General features: G+C 32.4%; 1 protein-coding gene across 2 annotated transcripts in view; it reads right to left on the bottom strand.

Annotated features, from left to right (window-relative positions):
* Nucleotides 1-25,261, bottom strand: part of LOC114329513 (uncharacterized) — a 210,544-nt gene that overhangs the window by 110,511 nt on the left and 74,772 nt on the right. The window contains exon 2 of one of the 2 annotated variants that reach the window (XM_028278652.2): nt 7,276-7,323. The exons of the other annotated variant lie outside the window; for it this stretch is intronic. The gene's annotated coding sequence lies outside the window, so the exon portion shown is untranslated. The remainder of the gene's footprint in view (nt 1-7,275; nt 7,324-25,261) is intronic. 2 annotated transcript variants of the gene reach the window in all.

Below are 25,261 nucleotides of genomic sequence, written 5' to 3'. Positions count from 1 at the left end.
GAATTCTAAAATCAATTATTCATTAGAGACCTTTTTATTGTAGCATAACTTTGAAAATGGCTTTATAAGCCGAAAGCGCTCAGCTAGGAAATATTTAATTTACACACTTCAAAAGTACACTTCTCCCTATTTACCTGCATAAATATTTAGATATAGTCCGTCCGCTATAACTTTTCCCATGCGGTACGATTCATTTTCAATCAAATTAAGTCAAAACAGAGAGTGAAACGTACGCCGATGTGTGTAGTATATAGAGTATATACAGTATACAAAATGTATATACACATCGACGTTAGTTTCAATTTATGTTTTGACTTAATTTGATTGAAAATGAATCGTACTGCATGGGAAAAGTTATAGCGAACGGACTATATTCATTTCAGTACTGTTTATTTTGCCGCATACTGTATATCTAGGAGATAAACAGGTGAAATGAACATTGAGCACTGTAGATCTAGGAAAAAATCGAACCCAAAAACTGATAGAATAAGTACCGATATCAACGAGAGTCAAACGAGAGTCAAAGAAAATTATGTAGGTATTACCAAAGGACCAAAACAGATATTTCAAGTGACACGGAACAACCGCAATCTCTTGAAACCCACACATTTCACAAAAAATGGTTCGGGATTAAATTCAGTTTGAAAAACTTCCCCAAAATTATTTATTTAAATTAAGCCTACAGAAAGGAATAAAATTAAAAATAATCCAAGAATTCTGTAGTAAAATTCTGTAGTTTTGGTTTTGAGAGTAAGAGTTTATTAATAATATTAGATTACTGGCCAACTAAATCACGGCAAACAGATGAACAATTAATTTAACCTTTAACTACCCGCGCATCAAGTTATAACATAACTACACGCGTGGCGTACTTTATACGCCACAAGGAAATACACTTAAAAACAGCGGATTTGTTTATTTTTTTTAAATAGACTTACTTAGTTGTTTGTTATAAACCTTATTTTAGCATCAGTAAATACTTGGAGTTCCTTTTCAGTAAGCCAATTGGGATTTATAACTGGAATCATGGAATAACTGGATTCCATGACAAATAAAATTACTAATAAAAAATTTTTTGAACTGTGATTTTTTACAGGAGAATAAGTATTGTTTATAAAGAAAAATATATTTTGTGCCATAATAACTAAAAAACAATTGAAATATTTACTTATATTACGACTTATATTAATATAATCGTGGCATATAAATATATTGTCCACCACCGGAAACAACAAATAATATACTGTAAATTACGATCCAGAACGCCGATTATTATGAAACTAAAACCAAATTGTAAAGCACATTCCAGTGATAGCTTAGAGCAGGGCTTGGGGCGTCACGGCGTTGTCCCAGGGGCGTCGCGTGTCAGCGTGGACTTTTAATACAGAAAATATATTTGTCTGTATAGTATGCAGGACTACAAGCTCTCATCAAAACCAAGGCTCCAAGTGTAAAATGGACACATTATATCATTCATAGAGAGGCCTTAGCAGCAAAGAACATTACACCTAAATTAAGTGCTGTGATGGATAGCATTATTAAAGTGGTGAACTACATTAAAACATGATCCGTGAACTCAAGTCTTTTCCATAAACATTGTGAAGAAATGGGGGCCGAGCACACCTCTCTAATTTATTATTGCAACTCTCGTTGGCTGTCCATATGAAATAAAAAAATGAAATTTTACATGTATCTACATGTCATACAGAATCCCATAATGATGCGCAAAACTTTATTAATTCAGAGTTTATAATAAAATTAGCATACCCCTTTGACATATTTAACAAATTAAATGATCTTAATAAGTATTTGCAGGGAAATAATACTCATATCCTGCAATTGGCAGATAAAATTACTGGGTTTCAGAAGTTGCTCTTGTGGAATAGAAAATTATAAGATCAAGAAATTGACTGTTTTCCTGTTTTACAAGGTATTCTACAAGAAAAATTGATAGAAATCCACGGTTCCCCTTTACAAAATATGTTTACACAACACATGTGATCATTGAACGAACACTGAGAAATGTTTTCCCAAAAATCTGGAGCAATATGACTGGGTCAGACAGATTCTCTCCCTAGTAATTCACATCATGGACACTTTCAACAGAGGAAGAAGAACAACCGACAGAATTGTCCTGTGATTTCAGCCTAAAGCATATAAATATACGACAAGGACCTGTTTGAATTTTGGAGCTCAGTTTCTCATAATTATCATGCCATCAGCACTGCTGCATTAAAGATTTTTATTACCATTTGCGACTTCGTACTTGTGGTGCGAAACGGGCTTTTCTGCAGTTGCAGTAATTAAAAACAAGTACAGGTCAAACATAAACTTAGAAAAACAAATTAGAATGACAATTTCCAAATTGGAGCCCCGGTTTCATGCTATGCTCAAAAAAGCAAGCACATCTCTCACATTAACCAGCCAGATACATAAATAAATAATATCCCTTTTTATTTTTGTGCCTATGTTTTGATTTCTTTCTTAATTTCTATAAAAATTATAAATAACCTGTTACCAGTGGCGGCCCGTGAGGTAGTGCCATAGAGCCATGGCACTACCTTGCTAACTATGCAGAAACATATTTTTTATCTTAAAAACATTTTAATGCCTGTTTATTTTTTTTGTGAATATTTCTCTTTATTTTTATAAATTATATCAAATCTGGCAACTGTGTAGCGCAATGCAAATCTACCGACTCTGGCCACCCACAGCTGACCGGATAAAGGATGAAAATCATAAAAATCCCAGTGCCGAACGGCATAGTGGCTCGTGAGAAAAGAGAAAGATTGTATGAGCATCCTGTGTAAGTGACACAGAGAGAGAGCGGTATTGCACTTTTAACATACGTTTAAATTGGAGTCTCCGTGCCAGGCTCGAAATCTGGAAAAGGAAGTTAGTGGATCTTAAGATACAATGTTTTAGATCTACATATTTCTAGTTTCTTTACGCGTTCGCTTGACGCTATTGTGTTTATTGTCTACTACTGTATTGTATATTTGTGTTTATACTCTACTATATTTTTAAATTTGTAATTATTAGTTAGTGCGTTGTGATCGTGGGTGTCGTAGGTATAAAAATAATATTTTGATTATTTTCTACGTTTAATTTATTTATTGACAATGAATCAAATTAGTATATTAAAAAACTCTTTTGGTGGTTTTTCGTTAGAAAAAAAAACTACAAATTTAAGAACTCAGTCGGCCTTTACCCGATTTAAAAATTGAAAAACAAAGTGGAAATGGACAAAAACTTCGCTGTCGTAAGTTTAATAAAATTATTTATGATAAAAATAGCTGGTTGTGTGGTTGCGAACAAACTAATAAACTCTTCTGTTTTGTATGCGTTTTGTTTGGAGGTGACGAGACTTGGTCAAACAAAGGCACCGATGATCTTGTACATATATGGGAGAAATTGAAATCCGATGAAAAATCTAAAGTGCACATGAATAACGTTTTTAGCTTTTCAATGCTTGGTAAGTTAAATATAAAAACCCAATTAAATTCAGCTTATCGTGATACTCTATTTATATTTTATATCCTTTTTGACCATATCGTAAAACCGCCACAAAAAATTTAGGCAGCTGCCCGGATTCTGGCACTACCTTCCTAAAGTTATACGAGCCGCCACTGCCTGTTACTAGGCTAGTAGTATAAATAACCTGTTACTAAAATTGGTAAATATTATTGGGGGTTGGGTTGAGGGGCGTCGCAAAAAAATAACTGTCCCAAGGGCGTCACAGTCCAAATAAGTTTGAGAAGCCCTGGCTTAGAGAGATAAATAAGGTCAAAAATTAAATTTTTAAATATATTTGCAGTAGAATTCTTATATCTGGCGTACAAAATACGCCAGCGCGTGTAGTTAAAGGTTAAAAGCAAACTGGCATAATATTTATAATATTATTATGACCAATCAATACAAAACTCCAATTTATTTGCAATAAGTCGTACAAAATAGTTTTTTAAATAGTATTAAAAAGGTATATTTCTTAATATTTTAAATACTCTCCCGGACCGTCTTCGAAACCCCCGGTCTAGAACGAAATAAGTCTAGATTAATTTTCTTTTCCAATCCCACGAGCGTATTACTTGCGACAAAAAGTGCTATATAAAAATATGGTACCAGATATGATTTGCACAATCATATTTCTAATACTTCTAAACATGTTACGTTTCAATAAAAACAAGGAAATAATCAACGATAGATCACGTAAGCTGAATCATTTTGTTTACAGCAATACGTGAATCTTTCCAACAAATTATTATGTCATCTGAATACATACAGGGTGGGGCATTAGTGTGACAAAGTCCAATTACTCGTTTGTCGTAAGAGATACGAAAAAAAGTTATTTAGATAAAAGTTGGAGCACTGATAGGACCGTAATTCAAAAATATTTTCAAATATACAGGGGCGTGCATATTGACAGGGTGACTCAAAATTATGTTTTTTAAATGGAACACCCTGTATATTTTTGCATTTTTGGATTCTCCTCGATGTTTCCATTCTTAAAATATATGGTTTTGTAATATTATACGAGGTAGTTTAAAAGATAATTACGTTTTTCTGTTAATTTCGTAACAACATTTACACCCTGTAGAATTGTAGTGATTTGACATCAGATTTTTATTTTATGTTCGAACGATTTTTAATATAGTCTGCTATTGTTAAACATTAACGATATAGCGAAATGTTAAACTTTACTATACAGGGTTGGTCGAAACTCGGAATGAGTATTTTCTGAGTTTTCTTAAATGGAACACCGTGTATTTTAGTATTTTATTGAAATGATATTTTATGGTCCTTTTTTATTTCTTAAGCATTCCCTATACCTAAGTGCTTTAATTTGTAAGTTATTCGTGATTCTTTAAGCCAAACATTAATTGCAAGAAAAATTACTTGAAATTTTATTAGGTGGCCGTGAAAATATTCAATCAAAAATAATGTTTTGAAAAAAAAATACATCATAATCTAGCCTAATTCTTAATTTATTAATATTGGATGAGGTATCCAAATAAATTCGTAGTTAAGATTGTTGGTGCGCAAAATATTAATAAAAACATACAATATTCTACCTAGTCGGCTATGACACTAAATTTCCTTAAAAATTTGACATTATACATTTTTATAGTTCCACTTGCTTTGTTACCATTACTAATACGATTTTTTCTAATGAGGAACTGATTAATAAGATTTTTGTGCTAGTGGAGTATAACAAAAATGTGCTACTAGCAATAAGAATTTTTCATCAGAAATTCCCTGATAGAAGACAACTAAGAAGAGCAACGTTTAAAAATATACTAGAACGGTTTCAACGGACTGGACACTTAGATTATGATAAATCTGATCGAACAAAAACTATTGTAAGTGAGGAAACAGGAATTAAATATAATCCTTAGTGTCACTGAGGATCTGCATATTAGTACAACCATTCTTAAAATCTAAGTATCTAGATAAATTGTTATTGCAAGTAGCTCATTTTTTTATACTCTCCTAGCATAAAGTCATTTTAATCAGTTCCTCATTAGAAAAATTATTATTAGTAATGGTAACAAATCAACTGGAACTACATAAATATTATAATGTCAAATGTTTAAGCAAATTTTGTGTCATAGCCAACTAGGGAGAATTTTGTATGCTTGATTAATATTTTAAGCACCAACAACCTTAACTACGAATGTATTTGGATATCTCATTCAATATTAATAAATTAAGAATCAGGCTAGATTATTATGTATTTTTTTTTTCGAAAAATTATTTTTGATTGGATATTTTCACGGCCACCTAATAAAATTTCACGTATTTTTGTTGCAATTAATGTTTGGCTTAAAGAATCACGAATAACTTACAAATTAAAGCACTTTACAAGGTATAGGGAATGCGTAAGAAATAAAAAAGTACCATAAAATATCATTTCATTAAAATCCTAAAATACAGGGTGTTCCATGTAAGAAAACTCAGAAAATACTCATTCCGAGTTTCGACCAACCCTGTACATGACGTCCTTTTGAATACAGAATCCTTCTATCTAATGCTATGAATGGCATAATTGAGGCTTGAATGTCGAATTTGTGTTGGTGGCGATTATCTGGCGCTGTTGAACCCAAATCGCCCAAATGTACATATAGTCGAAACGAAAATTGGTCAGAATGCGCAACAAAGTGGCGGTATAAATTTTTAAAATGTTTAAGAAATTCGAGAAGCCGCTTTAATGATAAGATATTTTAACATCCCATTAATCATTGTAAATTAGTAATTTTAAAACTTACAGTAAATAATATACATGATAAATATTACACAAGAAAAATTGAACGTTTTTTCTACTTTTAAGGACAAAATTTAGTTAAACCTAATTCAAAATTATTTTGCACATCATATTTGAAAAATTATTTGGTTAAAACATCTCTTTTTTTGTTAAAAAGATATATTAATATGTCTGTTGATATCGTAGAAGACATGGTAGTTACACAATGTTGCCAAATTGAATTTTGTTAAATATATTTTGTTAAATACTGTAAATCAGCAAGCATAATCGTAAAAAAATACATAGATAAGCACAGATAGAACCCGCTGACATGAATAACGTTTCGTCATTGTTTTGAATTTGGGGACTTTCTTAGGATATATACATAGAAATATTTATGGCTGTTATATCGATATCTGATAAAAACAGGTCAAAAATAGTTTTGGTGACAAAACGGGATTTGCAATATCGAGAGCATAATGTGATAAATAGTACTCTTCTTCGATCCTGGTAAAGGACAGGTTGCTACAACGAGCGACGTCCTTGCCTACGCTATGTCAGGAACGCCAAGTCCCTAACTTTTCCTCCCATATGCCTCTAATTCTACCCAAGTAGTATGGGTAGAGCCTCTGTTACCCAATAAAAACTTACAAATAAAAAGTATTAATCAAACTTATTAGATATAAATACTATTCCTCATTATTCATATTTTTTCCATGAAAGATATTTCCATGTGTAACATTAGTTTGAGCAATCAATAGTGAGGAGTAGGAATTTTTGTGTTGATTGTTTTCAACAACGATTCTGTCAAAATATTCCTAAGGTGAGTAATTTGACATTAAATTCATGTAATACTTTGGATTTTTTTGTTTTAAAAATATAAGTGTAACTTTTGTGACAAATTGGGTTTTAAAAAATCTGTTTCCTGTGGCTAGTGATAAATTAATCGACATTTCAGTCTATGATTTTTTTACAAATAATGTTTCCACAATTTCCTTATTAAGTCCGTTTATTGTATATCCATAATTACTTACCCTATAATGCTTTCCCCAGAATATTTGGGTGGCTGTATAATAAACAATCTGCAACAAAATTATTATATTTAATTATAGTAATATACAGTAGGAAAAATGAAAGAATACCCATGAACGAACATATAAAACACGCTGTATTTTCCTGTCACCGTGTCACAAAGAAAATTGCCCAGCGCAAGTACATGCAATAATTATTATTACATGTAGTTGCGCTGGTAAATTTTCTTTGTGACACGGTGACAGGAAAATACAGCGTGTTTTATATGTTCGTTCATGGGTATTCTTTCATTTTTCCGACTGTATATTTTTTAATATTGTATAACGTTTTATAATTTTTAAAATTTTATATTGGCAAATTTCAAATTAATATTCAAATGAATAACAGAATATAACCAAACGCGATTCTAAACAGACTATAAATAATCGGGTAATATGGTATCTAATTTACAATTTAAAAATTCACGTAATTTCTTTCACGTACAAAATTGTTTTCCACGTCTGTGTTAAAAGGTTGTATCAAAAATTTTTTGTGTTTAGTAAATACACTGTATACGGATTTATGGCTTTCACTAATTCCACAATACACTCACATTGGCGCACAACGTGGAGCCAATGTGTATCAATGTGTAATTGGTTGGTATCAATGTGTAATAATATATGTAGTTACTACCCATATTAGTGGGTGCTAATTGTACAATAATAAAATGACACCTATGTCCTGTAACTATAAAACGACAATTCAGATAACAATTTTAATGTTGCTGCTTCAACTATCTCTGCCTCAGGTGTAGTTACGTCTTATCTTAAATGCAAATCTAAACAATGAGAAAGTTTGGAAGGGACAAATAAAGATTTTATATTAAGTAACTAATCATATTTATTATATATACAGAAATTAAATTGAATATTAATAAAAAGCAAATCTTGCCAAAAGCTCCTTAGTAAAAAAATATGTTAAAATATACTAGTATGACAATTATAACATATATTTTCTCACTTCTAAATGAAAGCTGAATGTAGTTTTTAAGTAGAACATTTCTGGATAGAGCTGAGTCTTGAATTGAAACATGATATGACATAAATCGAAAGTCAGAGTTACTAACTGACAAATAATTTTATAACTAGATGTAAGTAGCAGAAATGATTAGGTATACGAGATGTAATTACGGGGTCTACCAAGAATAAACGGGAATAGAACTGAAATAAATAAAAATTTAAATTTAAAAATAGTAAACTAAACAGAGTATTGATTTAGTTGATATCATATTTGAGCAACAACTATTTTTAAAATATTTGGAAAAAACAAGCTGAAAATGTTATGACATTGTCATAACGAAAACTTTGTTTATTTAGGTACGTATTTAAATTCATAATATGGAAAATTTATATTATGAAAAGTTGTTTAGTATTAAAAGCTATGTTTTAATATGCAATTATATCCTTCTAATTTAAATATTGTGAACTATAAAGGTACTTTACTTTCGAGCGAAACTCATATTTTTTTAGATATCTCGAATAAAATTGATAAAATTTGTTATATGATGATTGCATCTTAGATTTTAGACTATGTAGATCTTTTTATAAAGAATAACTTTTCTTCGTAAAATTAATAATAAAAGAGTTATAAATGAAAATGATTCTGGTATTCGTAATTTGAGAAAAACGTTCAAAAATTTTTTTTTTAACTGAAGGATTTACAAACAACTTTATAATAACAATTTTCAATATTGTGAAAAATAAAGATACTTTAATCTTGATCGAACTTCATATTTTTTGACATACCTCGTATAATATAGATTTTATATCTGATGGTTGAATATTCGGTTTTAGACCATACAGAGCTTATTATGAAGAATAACTACATTTTTCATATACTAAATATTAAAAAATTTATTTATTTATTACGAGATTTTCAAACTTTAAAAACCCGTTACTAATAAACAGTGCCGCTTGTATTTTACAGCGTTTTTGGAAATACACTAAAACAGTGGTTGTCAATATTTTTGAGTCATACGTATATAGCTAGGTAATCTAATTGACTATAATAGTGGTGCTGATTTTAGCTGTTTTTGTGTCTTGTGTACCACCGCAAATAATGTTATGTACAAGCAGTGTTACATGTAGTATATATTGAGAACCGGTGCTCTAAAATACTCAAAAAGTGCAATTTTTTAAATAGCTTAAAAATTTATGGTGATAAAAATCTTAATAAGTAAAAAATGTGGTTTTGCTTTTCGAAATATTTTGGATTTTTTGTTTTTCTGTTAGACAAAAATTGGTTAAGGTATGGCTGTTCAAAATTTGCATACACTCCTGATAACTGGTTCAAGCACTTTCAACTTCACCCCTTACAAAAATAAGCACCTTGCACCGATGAAACTTACAGATTATATAAACGATTAATTTAATGGTTAATTAATTTAATCGTTTATATCCTCTGGTGGTAACGATTAATGTAATTTGGGATGCTGCTTAGGGGGTAATTTTGACGATTTTTTTGCTAAACAAAAAAATAACCAACTTTATTTTAACCGTAACTTGCTTACTTTTGATGCTAGAAACAACAAAAACAAAAATAAACTTTTTTAAACACTTTAAAGAAGTTATAATGAGTTTTCCCTGAAAAGTGCTTCATGGTTGTGGTTATTTCACATTGAAATATTCGATTTTATTTGTTATTTGACGATAGAACCTAGTTCTCATAACCTACAACTCTGCTTCTACTCGGTATACAAATTTCATAGATATACCATTTTTTTCAACTTTTTTATGGTCAATATTGTTCTTAACAATAGTTTTTTCGACAAATACATACTTTATTCTTGAGTTTTTTTGCGAAAAACCGTCTAAAACGTTTGTTTCTTGTTGAAATATGAACATATTCACTCACAAATAACTACACAATGTTGACTTATTGAAAAAACTGTTTTGACTTATTTAAAAAAACCCTACAAAACAAAAGTTGCTTAGAACTAGTCAGTTTATCCACTTCCGGAATTATTTAGACGTATGTTTCTTCACCCCGGAGAAGAGGTGGTTATCGCTTTCAGGACATCACTTTTTGTCTTTGACATGTTAGCTATGTGTTTACCAAATTTCATGTCAATCCAAGCAGTTTTTTAAAATCCGGAGCAAAAACTGTGAGTAAATGAAGGCTAATCTAAAGAAAAATGTATTCCTTAAAAATATAAGAGGGATACCTATGTTTTTAATATCTCTGCCAAAAAGGTATTCAAAATCATTGTATAATTAATGATCATAAATATGGTCATTAACTCTGCGGTTATTTTAATTATTTTGAGTCATTGATCGGGAATGATTTAGCGATTTATATCATGGGTGCAACACTTTTAAAAATCCGTTTAAAAATAACTTACAAATCGGTTTATTTCTGAACTTTGGCAAATAAACAGCACACAACGGAGCCATAAAGAATACGTGAGGAGGGTGTATCTGCTTCCGTTTTTCCTTGACACAATAAACTCAGAGCTGCACATTTTCGAATACCGATTTGTTTAATGGGTTACAAGAAAGAGGGCACGGTGCTATTTGCTTTTATATTTATAACCTTTTACGCTTTTTATAGAGAACACGAAGCCTACGTAATTACATCCTAAGAAATTTTGTCTGTCTTTAGTAGTTTTTTTAGGAACGGTATGTGCGAATATATCTGTTTGGGATGTATTGACAAATTATTGTAAAATACACATATTTACAGAATAGAATAGAAATATGCTTTATGGTCACTGAAACTTTTACAATTTTATGGACAAAGCTTACATACAATCAGAAAATATCAGTAACAAATAAACAAACACAATTTACTAAAATTAGTTAAATCGTCAATATAAGTCAAGAAAGGAACCATACTCAGAGAAGAGAATGAGATTATGGAGAGGTGGAGAGAATACTTTGAAAAACTCTTGGAAGTGGAACAAGTAGAAGGAAATAAGTTAGAACAAAACAAAAATCAACACACCCCACAAGATCAACAGGAACAGATAGAAAATATAACACAAAAAGAATTAACAAATGCAATCAACAAAATCAAGCTGGGAAAAGCACCAGGACATGACGATATAACTGCAGAAATGGTCAAATACATGAATGAAGAAAGACAACAAGAATTATTAAACATCATGAACCAAGCTAAGAAAGAAAAGAAAGTACCACTAGACTGGCAGATAGGCATTATAACACCATTGTATAAAAAAGGAGATAGCAAAGAATGCTCAAACTATAGAGGAATAACACTAGGAAGCACAGTAGGAAAACTTTATGCTAGTATACTAGAAAACAGGCTAAGAGAAAAACTAGAGAACACCTTTGAGGAGAGCCAGAGTGGTTTCAGAAAAGAAAGAGGGACGAACGATCAGATTTTCATAATCAGACAAATAATAGAAAAAGCTCTTAAAACAGATAAAGAAATACATGCATGTTTCATAGATATGGAAAAAGCTTTTAACAGAATTAAAAGAGAAGATATTTGCAAAATACTAGAGAAGAGAAAAATTGAACAAGGTCTAATAGGATGCATCCAGAGTTTATATGAAAAAACGAAAAGCTATGTAAGGACAAGAAATGAAAAATCAAAAGTATTCGACAGCAACATTGGATTAAAACAGGGTTGTGTCCTGAGCCCACTACTCTTTAACCTAGTACTAGATAACGTAATAAAAAACTGCAAACACAAATGGAGAAAATATAATGTAGGATATTGGAAGTTGAGAATGATACAAATGACAGAACTATGCTACGCAGACGACCTGGTGATCATTGGGGAGTCAGAAAAACAATTACAAGAAAATATAAACATATTGTATGAAGAGCTAAAAATCAGAAACATGAAAATAAACAAAGAAAAATCAAAAACAATGATAATTGGAAGACAAAACGGAAAACACAAAATAGAAGTAGATGGCAAGCAACTTGAACAGGTAGACAGATATAAGTATTTGGGGGCATAAGCCGGAATGGAAAATTAGAAGATGAGATAAATGAAAGAATTGGAAAGACTGGTAATCTGTACAATAGTATTAAGAGTAACTTTTTAAACAAGAAAGAAATACCTAAGAATATAAAAACCGAAATAGTAAAAAATATTGTGAAACCCACTCTAGCCTGTGAATCTTGGGCATTAAAAAAAGGCAAAAGAATAGACTAATAAGCACAGAAATGAGATTTTTGAGAACAATAGAGGGAAAAACAAGGAAAGATAAAATTATAAATCAAACCTTTAGACAAAATCTGAAAATACACCCAGTTACAACAACAATCGAACAAGGACAACTTAGATGGCTCGGACATGTACTGAGAAGAGGAGAAGAAAAAATAGTAAGACAGATATATAAAGCGAGAGATATGGGAAGAAAGAAGAGAGGAAGGCCAAGAAAGACGTGGACAGAAGAAGTAAGGGAAGCGGCCGACAAAAGAGGAATTAAATGGGAGGAAACAAAAGCATTGGCCATGGATAGAAGGAAATGGAAGGAAATGTGGAAGAAAACGACGGAAAACCTAAATCCACAACAACTCACACCGAAAGATAGACGAGTTCTGGATTAAGTAAGTAAGTCAATATAAGTATATAAGAGTATTAAAGTAAAGCAAAAACAAAAACAATATATTTATTGCAAAATTTATATAAATTACAAATTGAACATACAACAAAGTAAAATACAAACATAGAAACTAATAAGTTCAAGCTGCTGCATGTGACACTAAAATATAGATAAATATACTTTAGCTAGGTACTTGTACATTTAGTCATTAAGTAACTCTTCTATTGAAATTGAATAATATATGGTCAATGGTCTTTTGTCAAGACTAAAACTTTTTGGTTAAGAGGAAACAGTAGCGATCAACAGGTAGCAAAAACGCGTTCCAAGATTGCGGCTGTAATTTTGAATATTTTTTTGAGATATTTGGCACACGTATTAGTAATATAATAAAGAATGACGGTATAGAGCCCAATTTGAAAAATATGTTAATATGTGGATATTACTCTGTAATTAAATACAATATTAAAAAAACGAGCCTGTACCGCCATTAAGAAGAACAAAAAAATACACTTTCTTTAAATAAACTTTTTTATCCGATGCCTAGATTTTGTGTCATTTTGGAACTACTAAAATTTTTTATTTCATTAGCAGTTCCAAAATGACACAAAATCTAGGTATCTGATAAAAAAAATTATTTGAAGAAAGTGTATTTTTTTGTTCTTCTTAATGGCGGTACAGGCTCGTTTTTTTTTAATATTGTATTTAATTACAGAGTAATTTACACATATTAATATATTTTTCAAATTGGGCTCTGCACCGCCATTCTTTATTAGATTACGAATACGTGTGCCAAATATCTCGAAAAAATATTCAAAATTACAGCCGCAATCCTGGAACGCATTTTCGCTACCTGTTGATCGCTACTGTTTCCCCTTAACAGTAAAAGAAATCTGTGTGAGAAATTTACAAGGCAGGTCAAAGCTAAAAAAGCAGGCTTGGATGACAGATGGCATATTAGATTTGATGGAACAACGGCGACTAGCAAAACATTTTATAACAGCATACAAAAAGAAATTCGACGTAAAATACGAGAAGCAAAGAGTCAACATCTATCCAAACAGTGTCATGACATTGAAGAACTTAAAACCATATACGACACGTTTAACATGTATAAAAAATGAAAGAAGCGGCTGGTATCTTCAATAAGAAACAAACTGCATTGCTACAGGATGAACATGGTAAAATAATATTTGAAGTAGAGGACAAACTTAAAGAATGGGAAAATTACGTCTCGAACCTATTCGAAGACGATAGGAGTAGTTCACCTCCCGATTTTACTAACTGCGACGGACCGCTAATAACACGATCTGAGGTTATAAAAGCCATACAATCATCAAAAGATGGCAGAGCGACTGGTCCTGATGAAATTCCAACTGAAATATACAAGCTTATAAATGTATAATGTACAATGTTTTAGAGGCTATAACTTCATTTTCAATACCATTTATACCAGCGGACAACTAACTAATGGTTGGTGTAATTCACTGTTTATAGCTCTTCCTAATAAGACAACAGCAAAAAACTGTGCTGATTATAGAACAATCAGTTTGTTAAACCACTTATTGAAAATTTTTCTGAAGGTAATACATGGTCGTATCTACAATAAATGCGAGGAATACCCGGATGACACACAGTTTGGTTTCCGTAACGGGTTTGGAACGAGAGAGGCACTGTTTGGAATTAACGTACTTGCTCAAAGATGTCGAGATATATCTGTAGACATATACTGTTGTTTTATTGACTTCCTAAAGGCATTTGATCGTGTTAAGCACTCTATATTGATCGAAGCTCTAAAAGACATTATTAGCTTGGACGGCAGAGATGTTCGAATAATTGCAAATTTATATTGGAATCAAACAACATCAGTTTCAGTAGATGATGTGGAATCACAGGCTCTTAATATTAAAAGAGTAGTACGGCAGAGATGCCTCTTGTCACCCCTGCTTTTCAACGTTTACTCCGAAAGAATTTTCAGAAAATCACTTTCTGAAAAACAAGAAGGAATACTTGTGAATGGTGAAGTCATCAATAATTTGCGACATGCGGACGATACAGTACTCCTAGCTTCTAGTCAAGAAGATCTGCAAACACTACTTGACAGTGTCGTTGAGAGCTGTCTGGAGGAAGGCAGGTCTGGATCTGAACATACGGAAAACCAAAATGCTCGTAATAAGTAAACAACAGCATATAAAACCGTCTATATATGTAAATGATACCAAACTTGAGCAAGTTGATAAAATCGTTTACCTTGGACAGCAATTAAATTGTAACGCAGAAAGTCACGGCGAAATTAGATCTAGGATAGAGTAGGCTAGAGCCGCTTTTAGAAGGATGTCCAAGGTGTTATGTAACAGAGACCTAAAATTGGCATTGAGGATCCGCCTACTTCGCTGCTACGTGTTCTGGGTCTTACTTTATGGTGTCGAGACCTGGACTGTGAATAAAATCGATTTAAAACGCCTTGAGGCTTTCGAAATGTGGTGCTATAGAAGAATTTAAGTAGTATTTCGTACATGTAATGAGAGGTACCAAATATAGGTTGCTACAAAATATCATGCAAGGAAAAATAGCAGGCCAACGCAGTCCAGGACGAAGAAGAACCTCATGGTTGAAGAACTTGCATGGTATTGATACAAGCATGCTATTTAGGGTGGCAGTGAATAAAATTAAGATAGCTATGATGGCAACCAACGTTCTGAAAGGACATGGTACATGAAGAAGAAGAATGGTCTTTTACATAGATAGGCTTTTGTCATTTTACGGAACTTGACGAAACATGTTGCAGATTTAAGTTGTAGAGGGATATGGTTGTATAGTTTTTTGAGGAATATAATACAGATTTCTGTACTCAGTGGACGGGATCGGTAAATAGTAAATGGACATCAAAGGTTAAATTTCTGGTGGAGTAGTCATGATGAGGCCTTGCTGTAAAGACATCAATGTGTTTACGAATTAAGTAAAATAGTTTCTAAAATAGAAATTTCTTTTAAAGTAAAATTGTAGTTTATTCCCAGTAATTTCCATTGTGCTACCCTAAGAACGTAGCTTCAGAACAATATTTTATAACTGAAAAAAGAAACAATGGCAGCTAATCTGGAAAGCTCAACGTAGGTGGCGCTTATGTAGTTGGAGGTGACGTCAACTTACGTCAACTATTCAAATCAATCTTTTAATTTGAGTCTTTGAATTTAATTTGAAACAATGTTGTGCTGTGCCTTTGTGCTTATAGAGAATATCAGGATACAGGTTTCCCTAAGATATTCTGATGAGAATCCAGTAACTCTCGCATTCCAGCAAAAAGAATATCGAAAGAAAATGGAAGAACTGAAACTTATTAATGAAAAGGCGCTTCAAGATATTAATAAATTACGAAATGAATTAAAGATCTTAAACGAAAGAATACAAAAATTAGAAAGAGAGGGAAGAAGGAAAAATATTGTGATTTAAGGACTGCAGATTGACACCGATCAACCACTCTTGCTAGGTAATGAGGTAGAAAAATTCATAGAAAAGGAAATGCGGGTAAAAGTAAACGCTAATGAAGCAAGAAAGCTGGGAGACAACAAATATTTGGTAGAGATGGATAGCAGGACAGAAAAGACCAAAGTAATGCAAAATAAGATTAAACTCAAACAACTCAGAGAAAGAATATACATAAATGATGATCTGACGAAGGACGGAAAAGGAAATAATGGCCAAAATAAGAAGAATTGCTAAGGAAGAGAAATCAAAGGAAATAGCACAGAAACAGTGTACCAAAGACTGACAACAAACAATGAATTATGGAAATGGAAGAAAAAAAGGAGCAGCTGGAAAAAATAGAGGAAGACATTGCAAAATACTAGAATTGAATGCAGTATTAGGAGACCCAACAAAGATAACCCGGCAAAGAAAACGGAAACGAGAATCGAAAAATAATAAACGAGATAATGGCAATAAAGAAGAACTTAAAAAATAGCGACGTGGAATATAAGAGGAGCATCCAAGAAAGGAAAACTGAAACATCTAGTAAACGAAGCCAAAAAATATAAATTTGATCTTGTGGCAACAAGAGACTAAGCAACTGGGACAGGGCAGTTAGAAAATAGATATGGCTATATAAACAGTGGAGGCTGTTAAAGGGCTTCCTTTTTTCCAGTAACTCTCGCATTCCTTCTCCTCAATTCGTTTTTCAACGTAGAACAAACACTCCAAGATCCGTATTTTTTTGCCATAATTTATTATTTATTAAATCGTAAACATAAACACCATATAAAAACTTCACGAATTGTCAAAACGTTGACCCCCAGCTACACTAGCGCCGCCAAGCGGGAGCAACATTGTACATAGCTGCCATTGGCAAGCATTGGGATCGAAATTTCTTTCGTGAAGACTATTAACGATGAATTGTTTGCAAATGTAAGTTTATTTTCAATGGGTGAAATGAAAGAAATACTTACACATTAATTTTATTATTACCTGGATGACTGGATTCGGGCTCTACAATTTCAGCCCATCTTCAGATCACCGATAAAACGTTACTTAACAAACAAGCACAAGGAGATAAGCTTAAAGTAAGCACCCTATTTGCTCAATTTTACCGGGAACTTCTGATGAAGAAACCAAATCACTGCACATAGATGCAAGGGTACTGTCTTAAAGAAGTATATAAAGAGAAAGAAGTGTATTAGAAGTGTATATAAAGAATCCCAATTGTATATTTGATTTGACTATTATTGTGTATATTACTTTTAAAAGAAACATCTTCAATCAACAGTGCAAGAACACATCAAAAACATCAAAAAAAAGGGGAAAGGGTTATTTGTTGATGTTTGCATTGTTTAAAAAAGTTATTTATGTAAGATTAAAAAGGGGGGCACCTTTAAGTTCACTCTCGCCTTGAGCAGGTAATTATTTTATTACACTCGACTCCACGAGTCTTTACCCGTGCGTCATTAATACCTGGCGAGGTAAAACACATACTTTTTATCTAGCATCATTCTCTTCCACGCATGAAACTAATGACAAACCAGCTACCGTCTGTTATTAAGTAAAAACACAGGTTATTTTTATGAACGGTCTAGACTCAGTACATTGAAAAGGGATAGGTACAAAAAAAGACGATTGGGGATGTTTTCACATATTTTAAGTACAATTTCTGACGTTTTGGTTTGTTTACTTTTGTGGCTGTCAGTTTGTTGAATTTTTTGCTGTTATTTTGTCGAATTTTCGATATTTGAAGTTTTGTATAGTATACAAACAGTTGTTTTCACAACTAATTTTATATTGGAATTTGAAATTTTATGGTAAGTTTATGTTATTTTACGATTAATTTTGACAACGTACAAAGCTAACCTCATTGACACAGTTAAGGAATACTTGTGTTTAATGTTCCGCCAAAGTGAATAAAATAACAAAAAGAAAATACCTATGTTATTGAATTTTGTTATAAATTGTTTATTTATTTATTAAACAATGATAATAAAATAATTTATTAAGCTACTTCAAATGTAGCTGTAATTATGCAACACAATTTTAAAGCAAACCTTAAATTTGACATTCTGTTTATTTGATAACGTCAAATTTTATACTATAATTCGTGATCGGAGTAATACCCACTTTCTGTCACTTGCTGTTAGTAAATTTCCGACTTATTTCGTATGTTTTAAATGATGACGCACGGGTAAAGACTCGTGGACTCACCTGTAGTCGAGTTCACTCCCGACACTATTTGAATTCACTCCAGAGCGATTTTACAATAAAGGATAAAAAAAAGGATATCATTTTTCTGAAATTTAAACATTGTTGCCAAATAGTACTTTTATCGTAAATCAATTGGAGAAGTTTTTCCACATACTGAACTTAACGGATGCCTGTTTCACCTGCGTCAAAGTTGGTATAGAACAATTCAACAGTTGGGACTGTCCCACGAATATCAGTTAAAAAACGGTGCAGAAACATATACAACTAAATATCTTATACAGGGTGTTTCATTAATAATTGTCCATATAGTAACTGGAGAAACCTTAGCACAAAATACGAAGATTTAACCTAAAACACTTAAATAAAATGTGGTCCCTTACTGAGTTACAGGGTAACTGAGTTTATCTAAAAATTTAAAAATTATTTTTGCTCAGCATTTTAAAACTATTCAACGTATCCTTTTCATACTTGGCAGAAAGTGCGACTACTATACACCCTACTAAATTATGATAAACAAACGTTTCTAGCTACTACCAGAGGCGTACGACAGGGGATAGTGAGTGGTTGACCCTTCTCAAATTCTACGCCACTGGAGGAATTACTATTTTAGTGCGGTTTTTAGATTGTCCAAAACATTCTACGTAAATAATGTACTCTTCATTGGTAACGATAAAGTCATTCGTTTTCCAGATATTTCAAGTTAAATATGAAACGGCACAGTTATTTTGATTAATTTATGATTATGATTCATAAGATTAAAATTTAAAAATTATTTTGTACCCAGTACTTTAAAACTATTTGGCGTATCCTTATCATACTTGGTAGAAAGTGTAGGTACTGTACACCCTACTAAACTAAGATAAGTAAACGTTTCTAGCTACTACCAGAGGCGTACGACAGGGGATAGTGGCTGGTTGATCCTTCCCAAATTCTACGCCACTGACGAAATTGCTATTTTAGTGTATTTTTTTGATTTTCCAGTACTTTTTATGTAAATAATATACTCTTCATTCGAAACGGTACAATGATTAGTTTTCGAGATATTTGAAATTAAAAATGAAGCGACACAATACAATAATCAAAATAACTGTGTCGTTTCATTTTTAAGTTCAAAGATCTCGAAAACTAATGACTTTATCGTTACGAATGAAGAGTATATTATTTACATAGAAAGTATTGGAGAATACAATAATTGAACTAAAATAGCAATTCCGCCAGTGGCGTAGAATTTGGAAAGGGTCAGCCATTAACTTTCCCCCGTAGTACGCCTCTGGCAATAGCCGGAAACGTTTGTTTATCATAATTTAGTAGGGCATCTAGTAGTCTCACTTCCTGCCAAGTATGAAAAGGATACGTCGAATAGTTTTAAAATGCTGAGCAAAAATTTTTAAATTTTTAGATAAAACACCCTGTAACTCAGTAAGGAACCACATTTTATTTAAGAGTTTTAGGTTATATCTTCGTATTTTGTGCTAAGGTTTCTCCAGTTACTATATGGACAATTATTAATGAAACACCCTGTATATGTAGTGTACCATTTCTCAAAGCAGAGGATGTTGGGGATTGCTTATTGTTTTGTCATAGATCTTGTTGCAATTCAACCAGAAGATGAAAGAGTGGTTAAGTTTAGTGAATATTTAGTGACCATTTAAAAAGTAAGAGGGGCAGTTATAGCCATTTCATCTTTACTGTATCTAATATAGGTGTGTATTCAATGAAACTTAGTGACCAAATATCAACAAAAACATAACAATGAAACCTTGTTTTCTTGAATTATCACAAAGTTGCATTTTTAAAAATTATCACAATTAGATGCAGATTCGCAAGAACGTCCAATAAGAAATATACTTTTAAACGAATGATTTGTCAACATTATTCAGATTTTAAGGTATAATAATTACATACTTATACTAATGACGGCTTAAAATCGACTGGGAGTGAATTCAAGCATTACCTTTTTACGAATAATATAATGTAACCTCAACTGTCTAAAAACAACTCAAGGGTTTTTACCCGTATATTTTGGTGGCAAAGCATGTAAACCTGTAAGTATAACTATCTATTCATTTTTTTACCGTTGTCAAAATTTATCCTCACGTTTGCTTTACTTATAGAGCCATACTTATTTTAGGTGATAACACTGATGATGGAATATTGATTGCGAAAACGTTTTGTTGTGATATAGCCCTTTTTAAGGATTTTAAGTATACCTTTTACAAGATAAGCTTTTTATTTTTTGTGATTTGTGGTATACAGCCAGTTACATGAAATTTTCCTTGTGATATTTTTTATTACCTTTTACATTTTGGGAGTTAACTCAACTCGTTCCAAAAAAGGTACGCATATCTTTTTGAAAAAACAATCGGTTTTTATACCATAGGGAACTTGCATATATTTTTAAATATTAAAATAATATTAAAAAACATAAGGCAACATCATCTTAAAACGCATACATGCAAAAAAAACAAATATTTTTAACCCATACGCTTATTACGAGGCTTTGAAAAAGCTGTAAAATTCAAATTTCTTCAACGGGTCTGACGTCACGACCCACGGTCTACCTGCTAGAGTTCTACGAGTCGACAACAAAGCCGCTAGGATATTTCAAAATTTATTTACAAATTCATTCGCATTTACTCAAAACTCTCATGTAGTAGTTGATTGAAAAAAAAAGGTATTTCGGGGATTGTATTAATTCCATTTTAATCGTATGTAATTGGATATTCCAGGGTATTTTTGTTCCAGTATTGTTTTAAACTGAAATTTATCAATTTAAGTGCTACTTTATAAAGTATATAAACGCATAATATGACTGACTAGGGTTTTTCACAAGGCCAATCTGACAATCTACAGTTGATGTCTTCATGGTGGTAAATTTTATAAAAAGCAGTGAAAGTTATTCTATTGGAGAAATGCGAGGTGTTAAGGCAAATAAGTAAGTATTGTTAATAAGCATGTTTAACTTGTTTATAACAATAGTTTTTAGTTACTCTTACATTTATACTTAACTAAAAGTTTTGTTTATTTTTAAGTTAATTTCTTTCTTCTTTGTTATAAATTTAAAATATTTATAAATGATAGGTTTTAGTTTTGCTTATTACAAAATATTACGACCAGAATTATATTTGGAACATTTAATAACCAATAGACAACAAAATAACCAATGTTACAATGTACAATGCACAAGTATAGTTGCAAATATATCCTTACATTTTTTTAAAAATATGATATAAATAGGTATATAGGTATTTAATTTTGTCCAAACTTTATGTGTTGGCATATATTGGCATTTCAGATAGGTTGTAAAATAAAAATGTATTTCCCTAAAGTAAAAATAATATTAAAAATGAATAAAAGACTTTAAAATTTCAAAATATTGTCTGTACAGTACACGCCTGGCACTAGCCAAACGAGAATAGTAGTAAACATAATGGTTGGTGACGTCAGACCCCAGCGCGCGCCAGTTGTTTGAAAGGGTAAATTTGGGCGCGGAATTATTATCAGTTGTTGTACGTACACTATTAATTGTTAAGACGAAATATTTAGAATATGATATTTTTAAACACAAATTAACAATTTTATGCAAAAATATTTTTATGTGCAAGTTCCCTAGTGTATTTGTGTATTTAATAACTGACTTCTAATATCCGGTTACGCCTAGATTTCATATATCCATTTTTTCTGTCGAAATCTTAAAATAAACTCAAATACTCACTAAAATTCTTCTTATGCATGGAAATCGGGAGTGTATATACACGGACGTGCTGTTAGATTTCGCAACTAATATTTAAATAGCCATTCAGCATAACATTTCTGTTAGAAAAGACAGGATGAGCGCAGAGCCGCACTTTACTCGAAAAGCGAAGAAGAAAAGATGTACTTACTCGAAAAAAGTTAAAAGTGTTATTCCTTGTTCAAATAATTCATAATTCATTGATTCTATCGGTGAAGCGTGTTATTCCTTGTTTAAATAATTCAATTGGTTCTATTGATTGCTACTTTGTTTCATAAAAAATATGTTATAGGCTTTAAATAACTTAGGACAATACACGCAAAATACACGTAGACAAAATGAAAACGGCGGGTTCGTTGGGAAAAATATTCCCATGAGATTTTTTTGCATAATTACATTCGTGAGACATTCCAGAATAAGGTTCAAGTAGTCGGCCACGTGAAAAGTGGGCCAAATTTTTTTTAACAATTTTTTTTAATCAAATTGCAAAAATCAATATTTTTGGCCCGGACAATTTTTTTGTAGGTTTTTTGGACAATTCTGGATAAAAAAGTTCTCTTATAATTTTTCTCTAAAGTTGATCGTTTTCGAGTTAAAAGCAATTTAAAATTAAAAAAAACGAAAAAATGGCGATTTTCAAGGCTTAATAACTCGGTTAAAAGTTATTATTATGAAAGTCAGAAACTGACTAAATCAAAGTTTAATGCCCCCTCTACAAGATCCCGAAGAAATTTTTGTCATTATTTTATTACTACGCTGTTATTTTTAAGTAATAATATTGAGCGCCATGCACGTGGTACGCGGCCGTAAATGTGAGTGCAAGTAAGATGCACAATTGGCCTGCCGCCGGAGTGGCATCTCTCTCGCACTCAGCATGTACGGCCGGCTACCACGTGCATGGCGCTCAATATTGTTACTTACAAATAACAGCTTAGTGATAAAATAATGACAAAAATTTCATCGGAATCTTGTAGAGGGGGGGGGGGGGCGCATTTAACTTTGATTTAGTCACTTTCTGACTTTCATAATAATATTTTTTAACCGAGTTATTAAGCCTTGAAAATCGCCATTAATTTTTCGTTTTTTTCAATTTTAAATTGCTTATAACTCGAAAACGATCAACTTTAGAGAAAAATTATAAGAGACGTTTTTTATCCAGAATGGTCCAAAAAATCTACAAAAAAATTGTCCGGGCCCAAAATATTGATTTTTGCAATTTGATTAAAAAAACATTGTTAAAAAAAAATGGCCCACTTTTCACGTGGGCGACTTCTTGAACCTTATTCTGGGATGTCTCACGAATGTAATTATGCAAAAAAACCTCACGGGAATATTTTTCCCAACGAACCTGCCGTTTTCGCCTTGTCTAACGTGAAATAAGACGATACTATGTAATTTCTCGTGTCACCAAGACTTCTGATAATGAAATCATTATACTCATAGTCGGAGAGATAGAAGCGGATTTTGTGCGTGATAAGTAATATGGAAAAACTATATGGAGATATGTTGAACTGGTTTTGTACATTACTTTCCCCAATGGCCGGAAACCAGAGTTGGGGCCGAGGGTAGATATAAGGGGTCAAAATCACGGTTTTATTATTTCTTTTGTGACGCTCTTGATAGAGATAGTGCACCAAAATTTGGGAATACGTAGGCCATGACGTAACGAATTAAAATCTCCAGGGGCGGAACGCTGCGTGGCTGACAAAGGGGTGGAGGCAGGGGTGAATATAAAAAATATAAGGGTTTTTTTGCGACGTTTGTGATTCAAATAGTGCACCAAAATTTGGGAATAAGTAGACCATGACATAACTATGTAAAATCCCCAGAGCCGGAAACCAGTGTGGGGGACGAGGGTAGTTCTAAGGAGTAAAATTCGCATTTTTATTATTTTTTTTTTGTGACGCTCATGACCAAGATAGTGCACCAAAATTTGGGAATAAGTAGGTCATGATGTAACTAAGTAAAATCTCCAGGGGTGAAACGCTGCGTGGCCGCCAAAGGGGTGGGGGTAGGGGTGAATAGAAAAAATATAAGGGTTTTTTTGCGACGTTCGTGATCGAGATAGTGAACCAAAATTTGGGAGTAAGTAGATTATGACGTAACTAAGCAAAATCTCCAGGGGCGGAAACCAAAGTTGGGGATGAGGGTAGTTTTAAGGGGTCAAAGTCGCAGTTTGTATTATTTTTTTTGTGACGCAGCACAACATTTGTCCCTTACGCAGCGTTCCGCCCCTAGAGATTTTACTTAGTAATGTCATGATCTACTTATTCCCAAATTTTGGTGCACTATCTCAATCACAAACGGCAAAAAAACCCCTTATGTTTTTATACTCACCCCTGCCTACCACCCCGTTGTACCCCAAGCAGCGTTCCGCCCCTGGATATTTTACTTAGTTACGTCATGACCTACTTACTCCAAAATTTTGGTACACTATCTCCATCATGAGCGTCACAAAAAAAATAATAATAACCGCGACTTTTACCCCTTATAACTACCCTTGTCCCCCACTCTGGTTTCCGCCTCTGGGGATTTTACTTAGTTATGTCATGGTCTACTTATTTCCAAATTTTGGTGAACTATCTTAATCACGAACGTCGCAAAAAACCCTTTATATTTTTTATATTCACCCCTGCCCCACCCCTTTGTCGGTCACGCAGCGTTCCACCCCTGAAGATTTTACTTAGTTATGTCATGACCTACTTATTCCCAAATGTTGGTGGAGTATCTCGATCATGAGCGTCACAAAAAAAATAATAAAAACCGCGAATTTAACCCCTTATAACTACCCTAGTCACCCAATCTGGTTTCCGGCTCTGGGTATTTTACTTAGTTATGTCATGGTCTACTTATTCCCAAATTTTGGTGCACTATCTCGATCAGGAATGTCACAAAATACCCAATTATAATTTTTATATTCACCCCTTCCCCCACCCCTTTGTCGGCCACGCAGGTTTCCGCCCCTGGAGATTTTAATTAGTTACGTCATGACCTACTTATTCCCAAATTTTTG

The sequence above is a fragment of the Diabrotica virgifera genome, chromosome 7 (genome assembly GCF_917563875.1).
Source record: "Diabrotica virgifera virgifera chromosome 7, PGI_DIABVI_V3a".
Lineage (NCBI taxonomy): Eukaryota > Metazoa > Arthropoda > Insecta > Coleoptera > Chrysomelidae > Diabrotica > Diabrotica virgifera.
The sequence above is the reverse complement of the archived record's forward strand: the minus strand, read 5'-3'. Positions and strand labels throughout refer to the sequence as shown.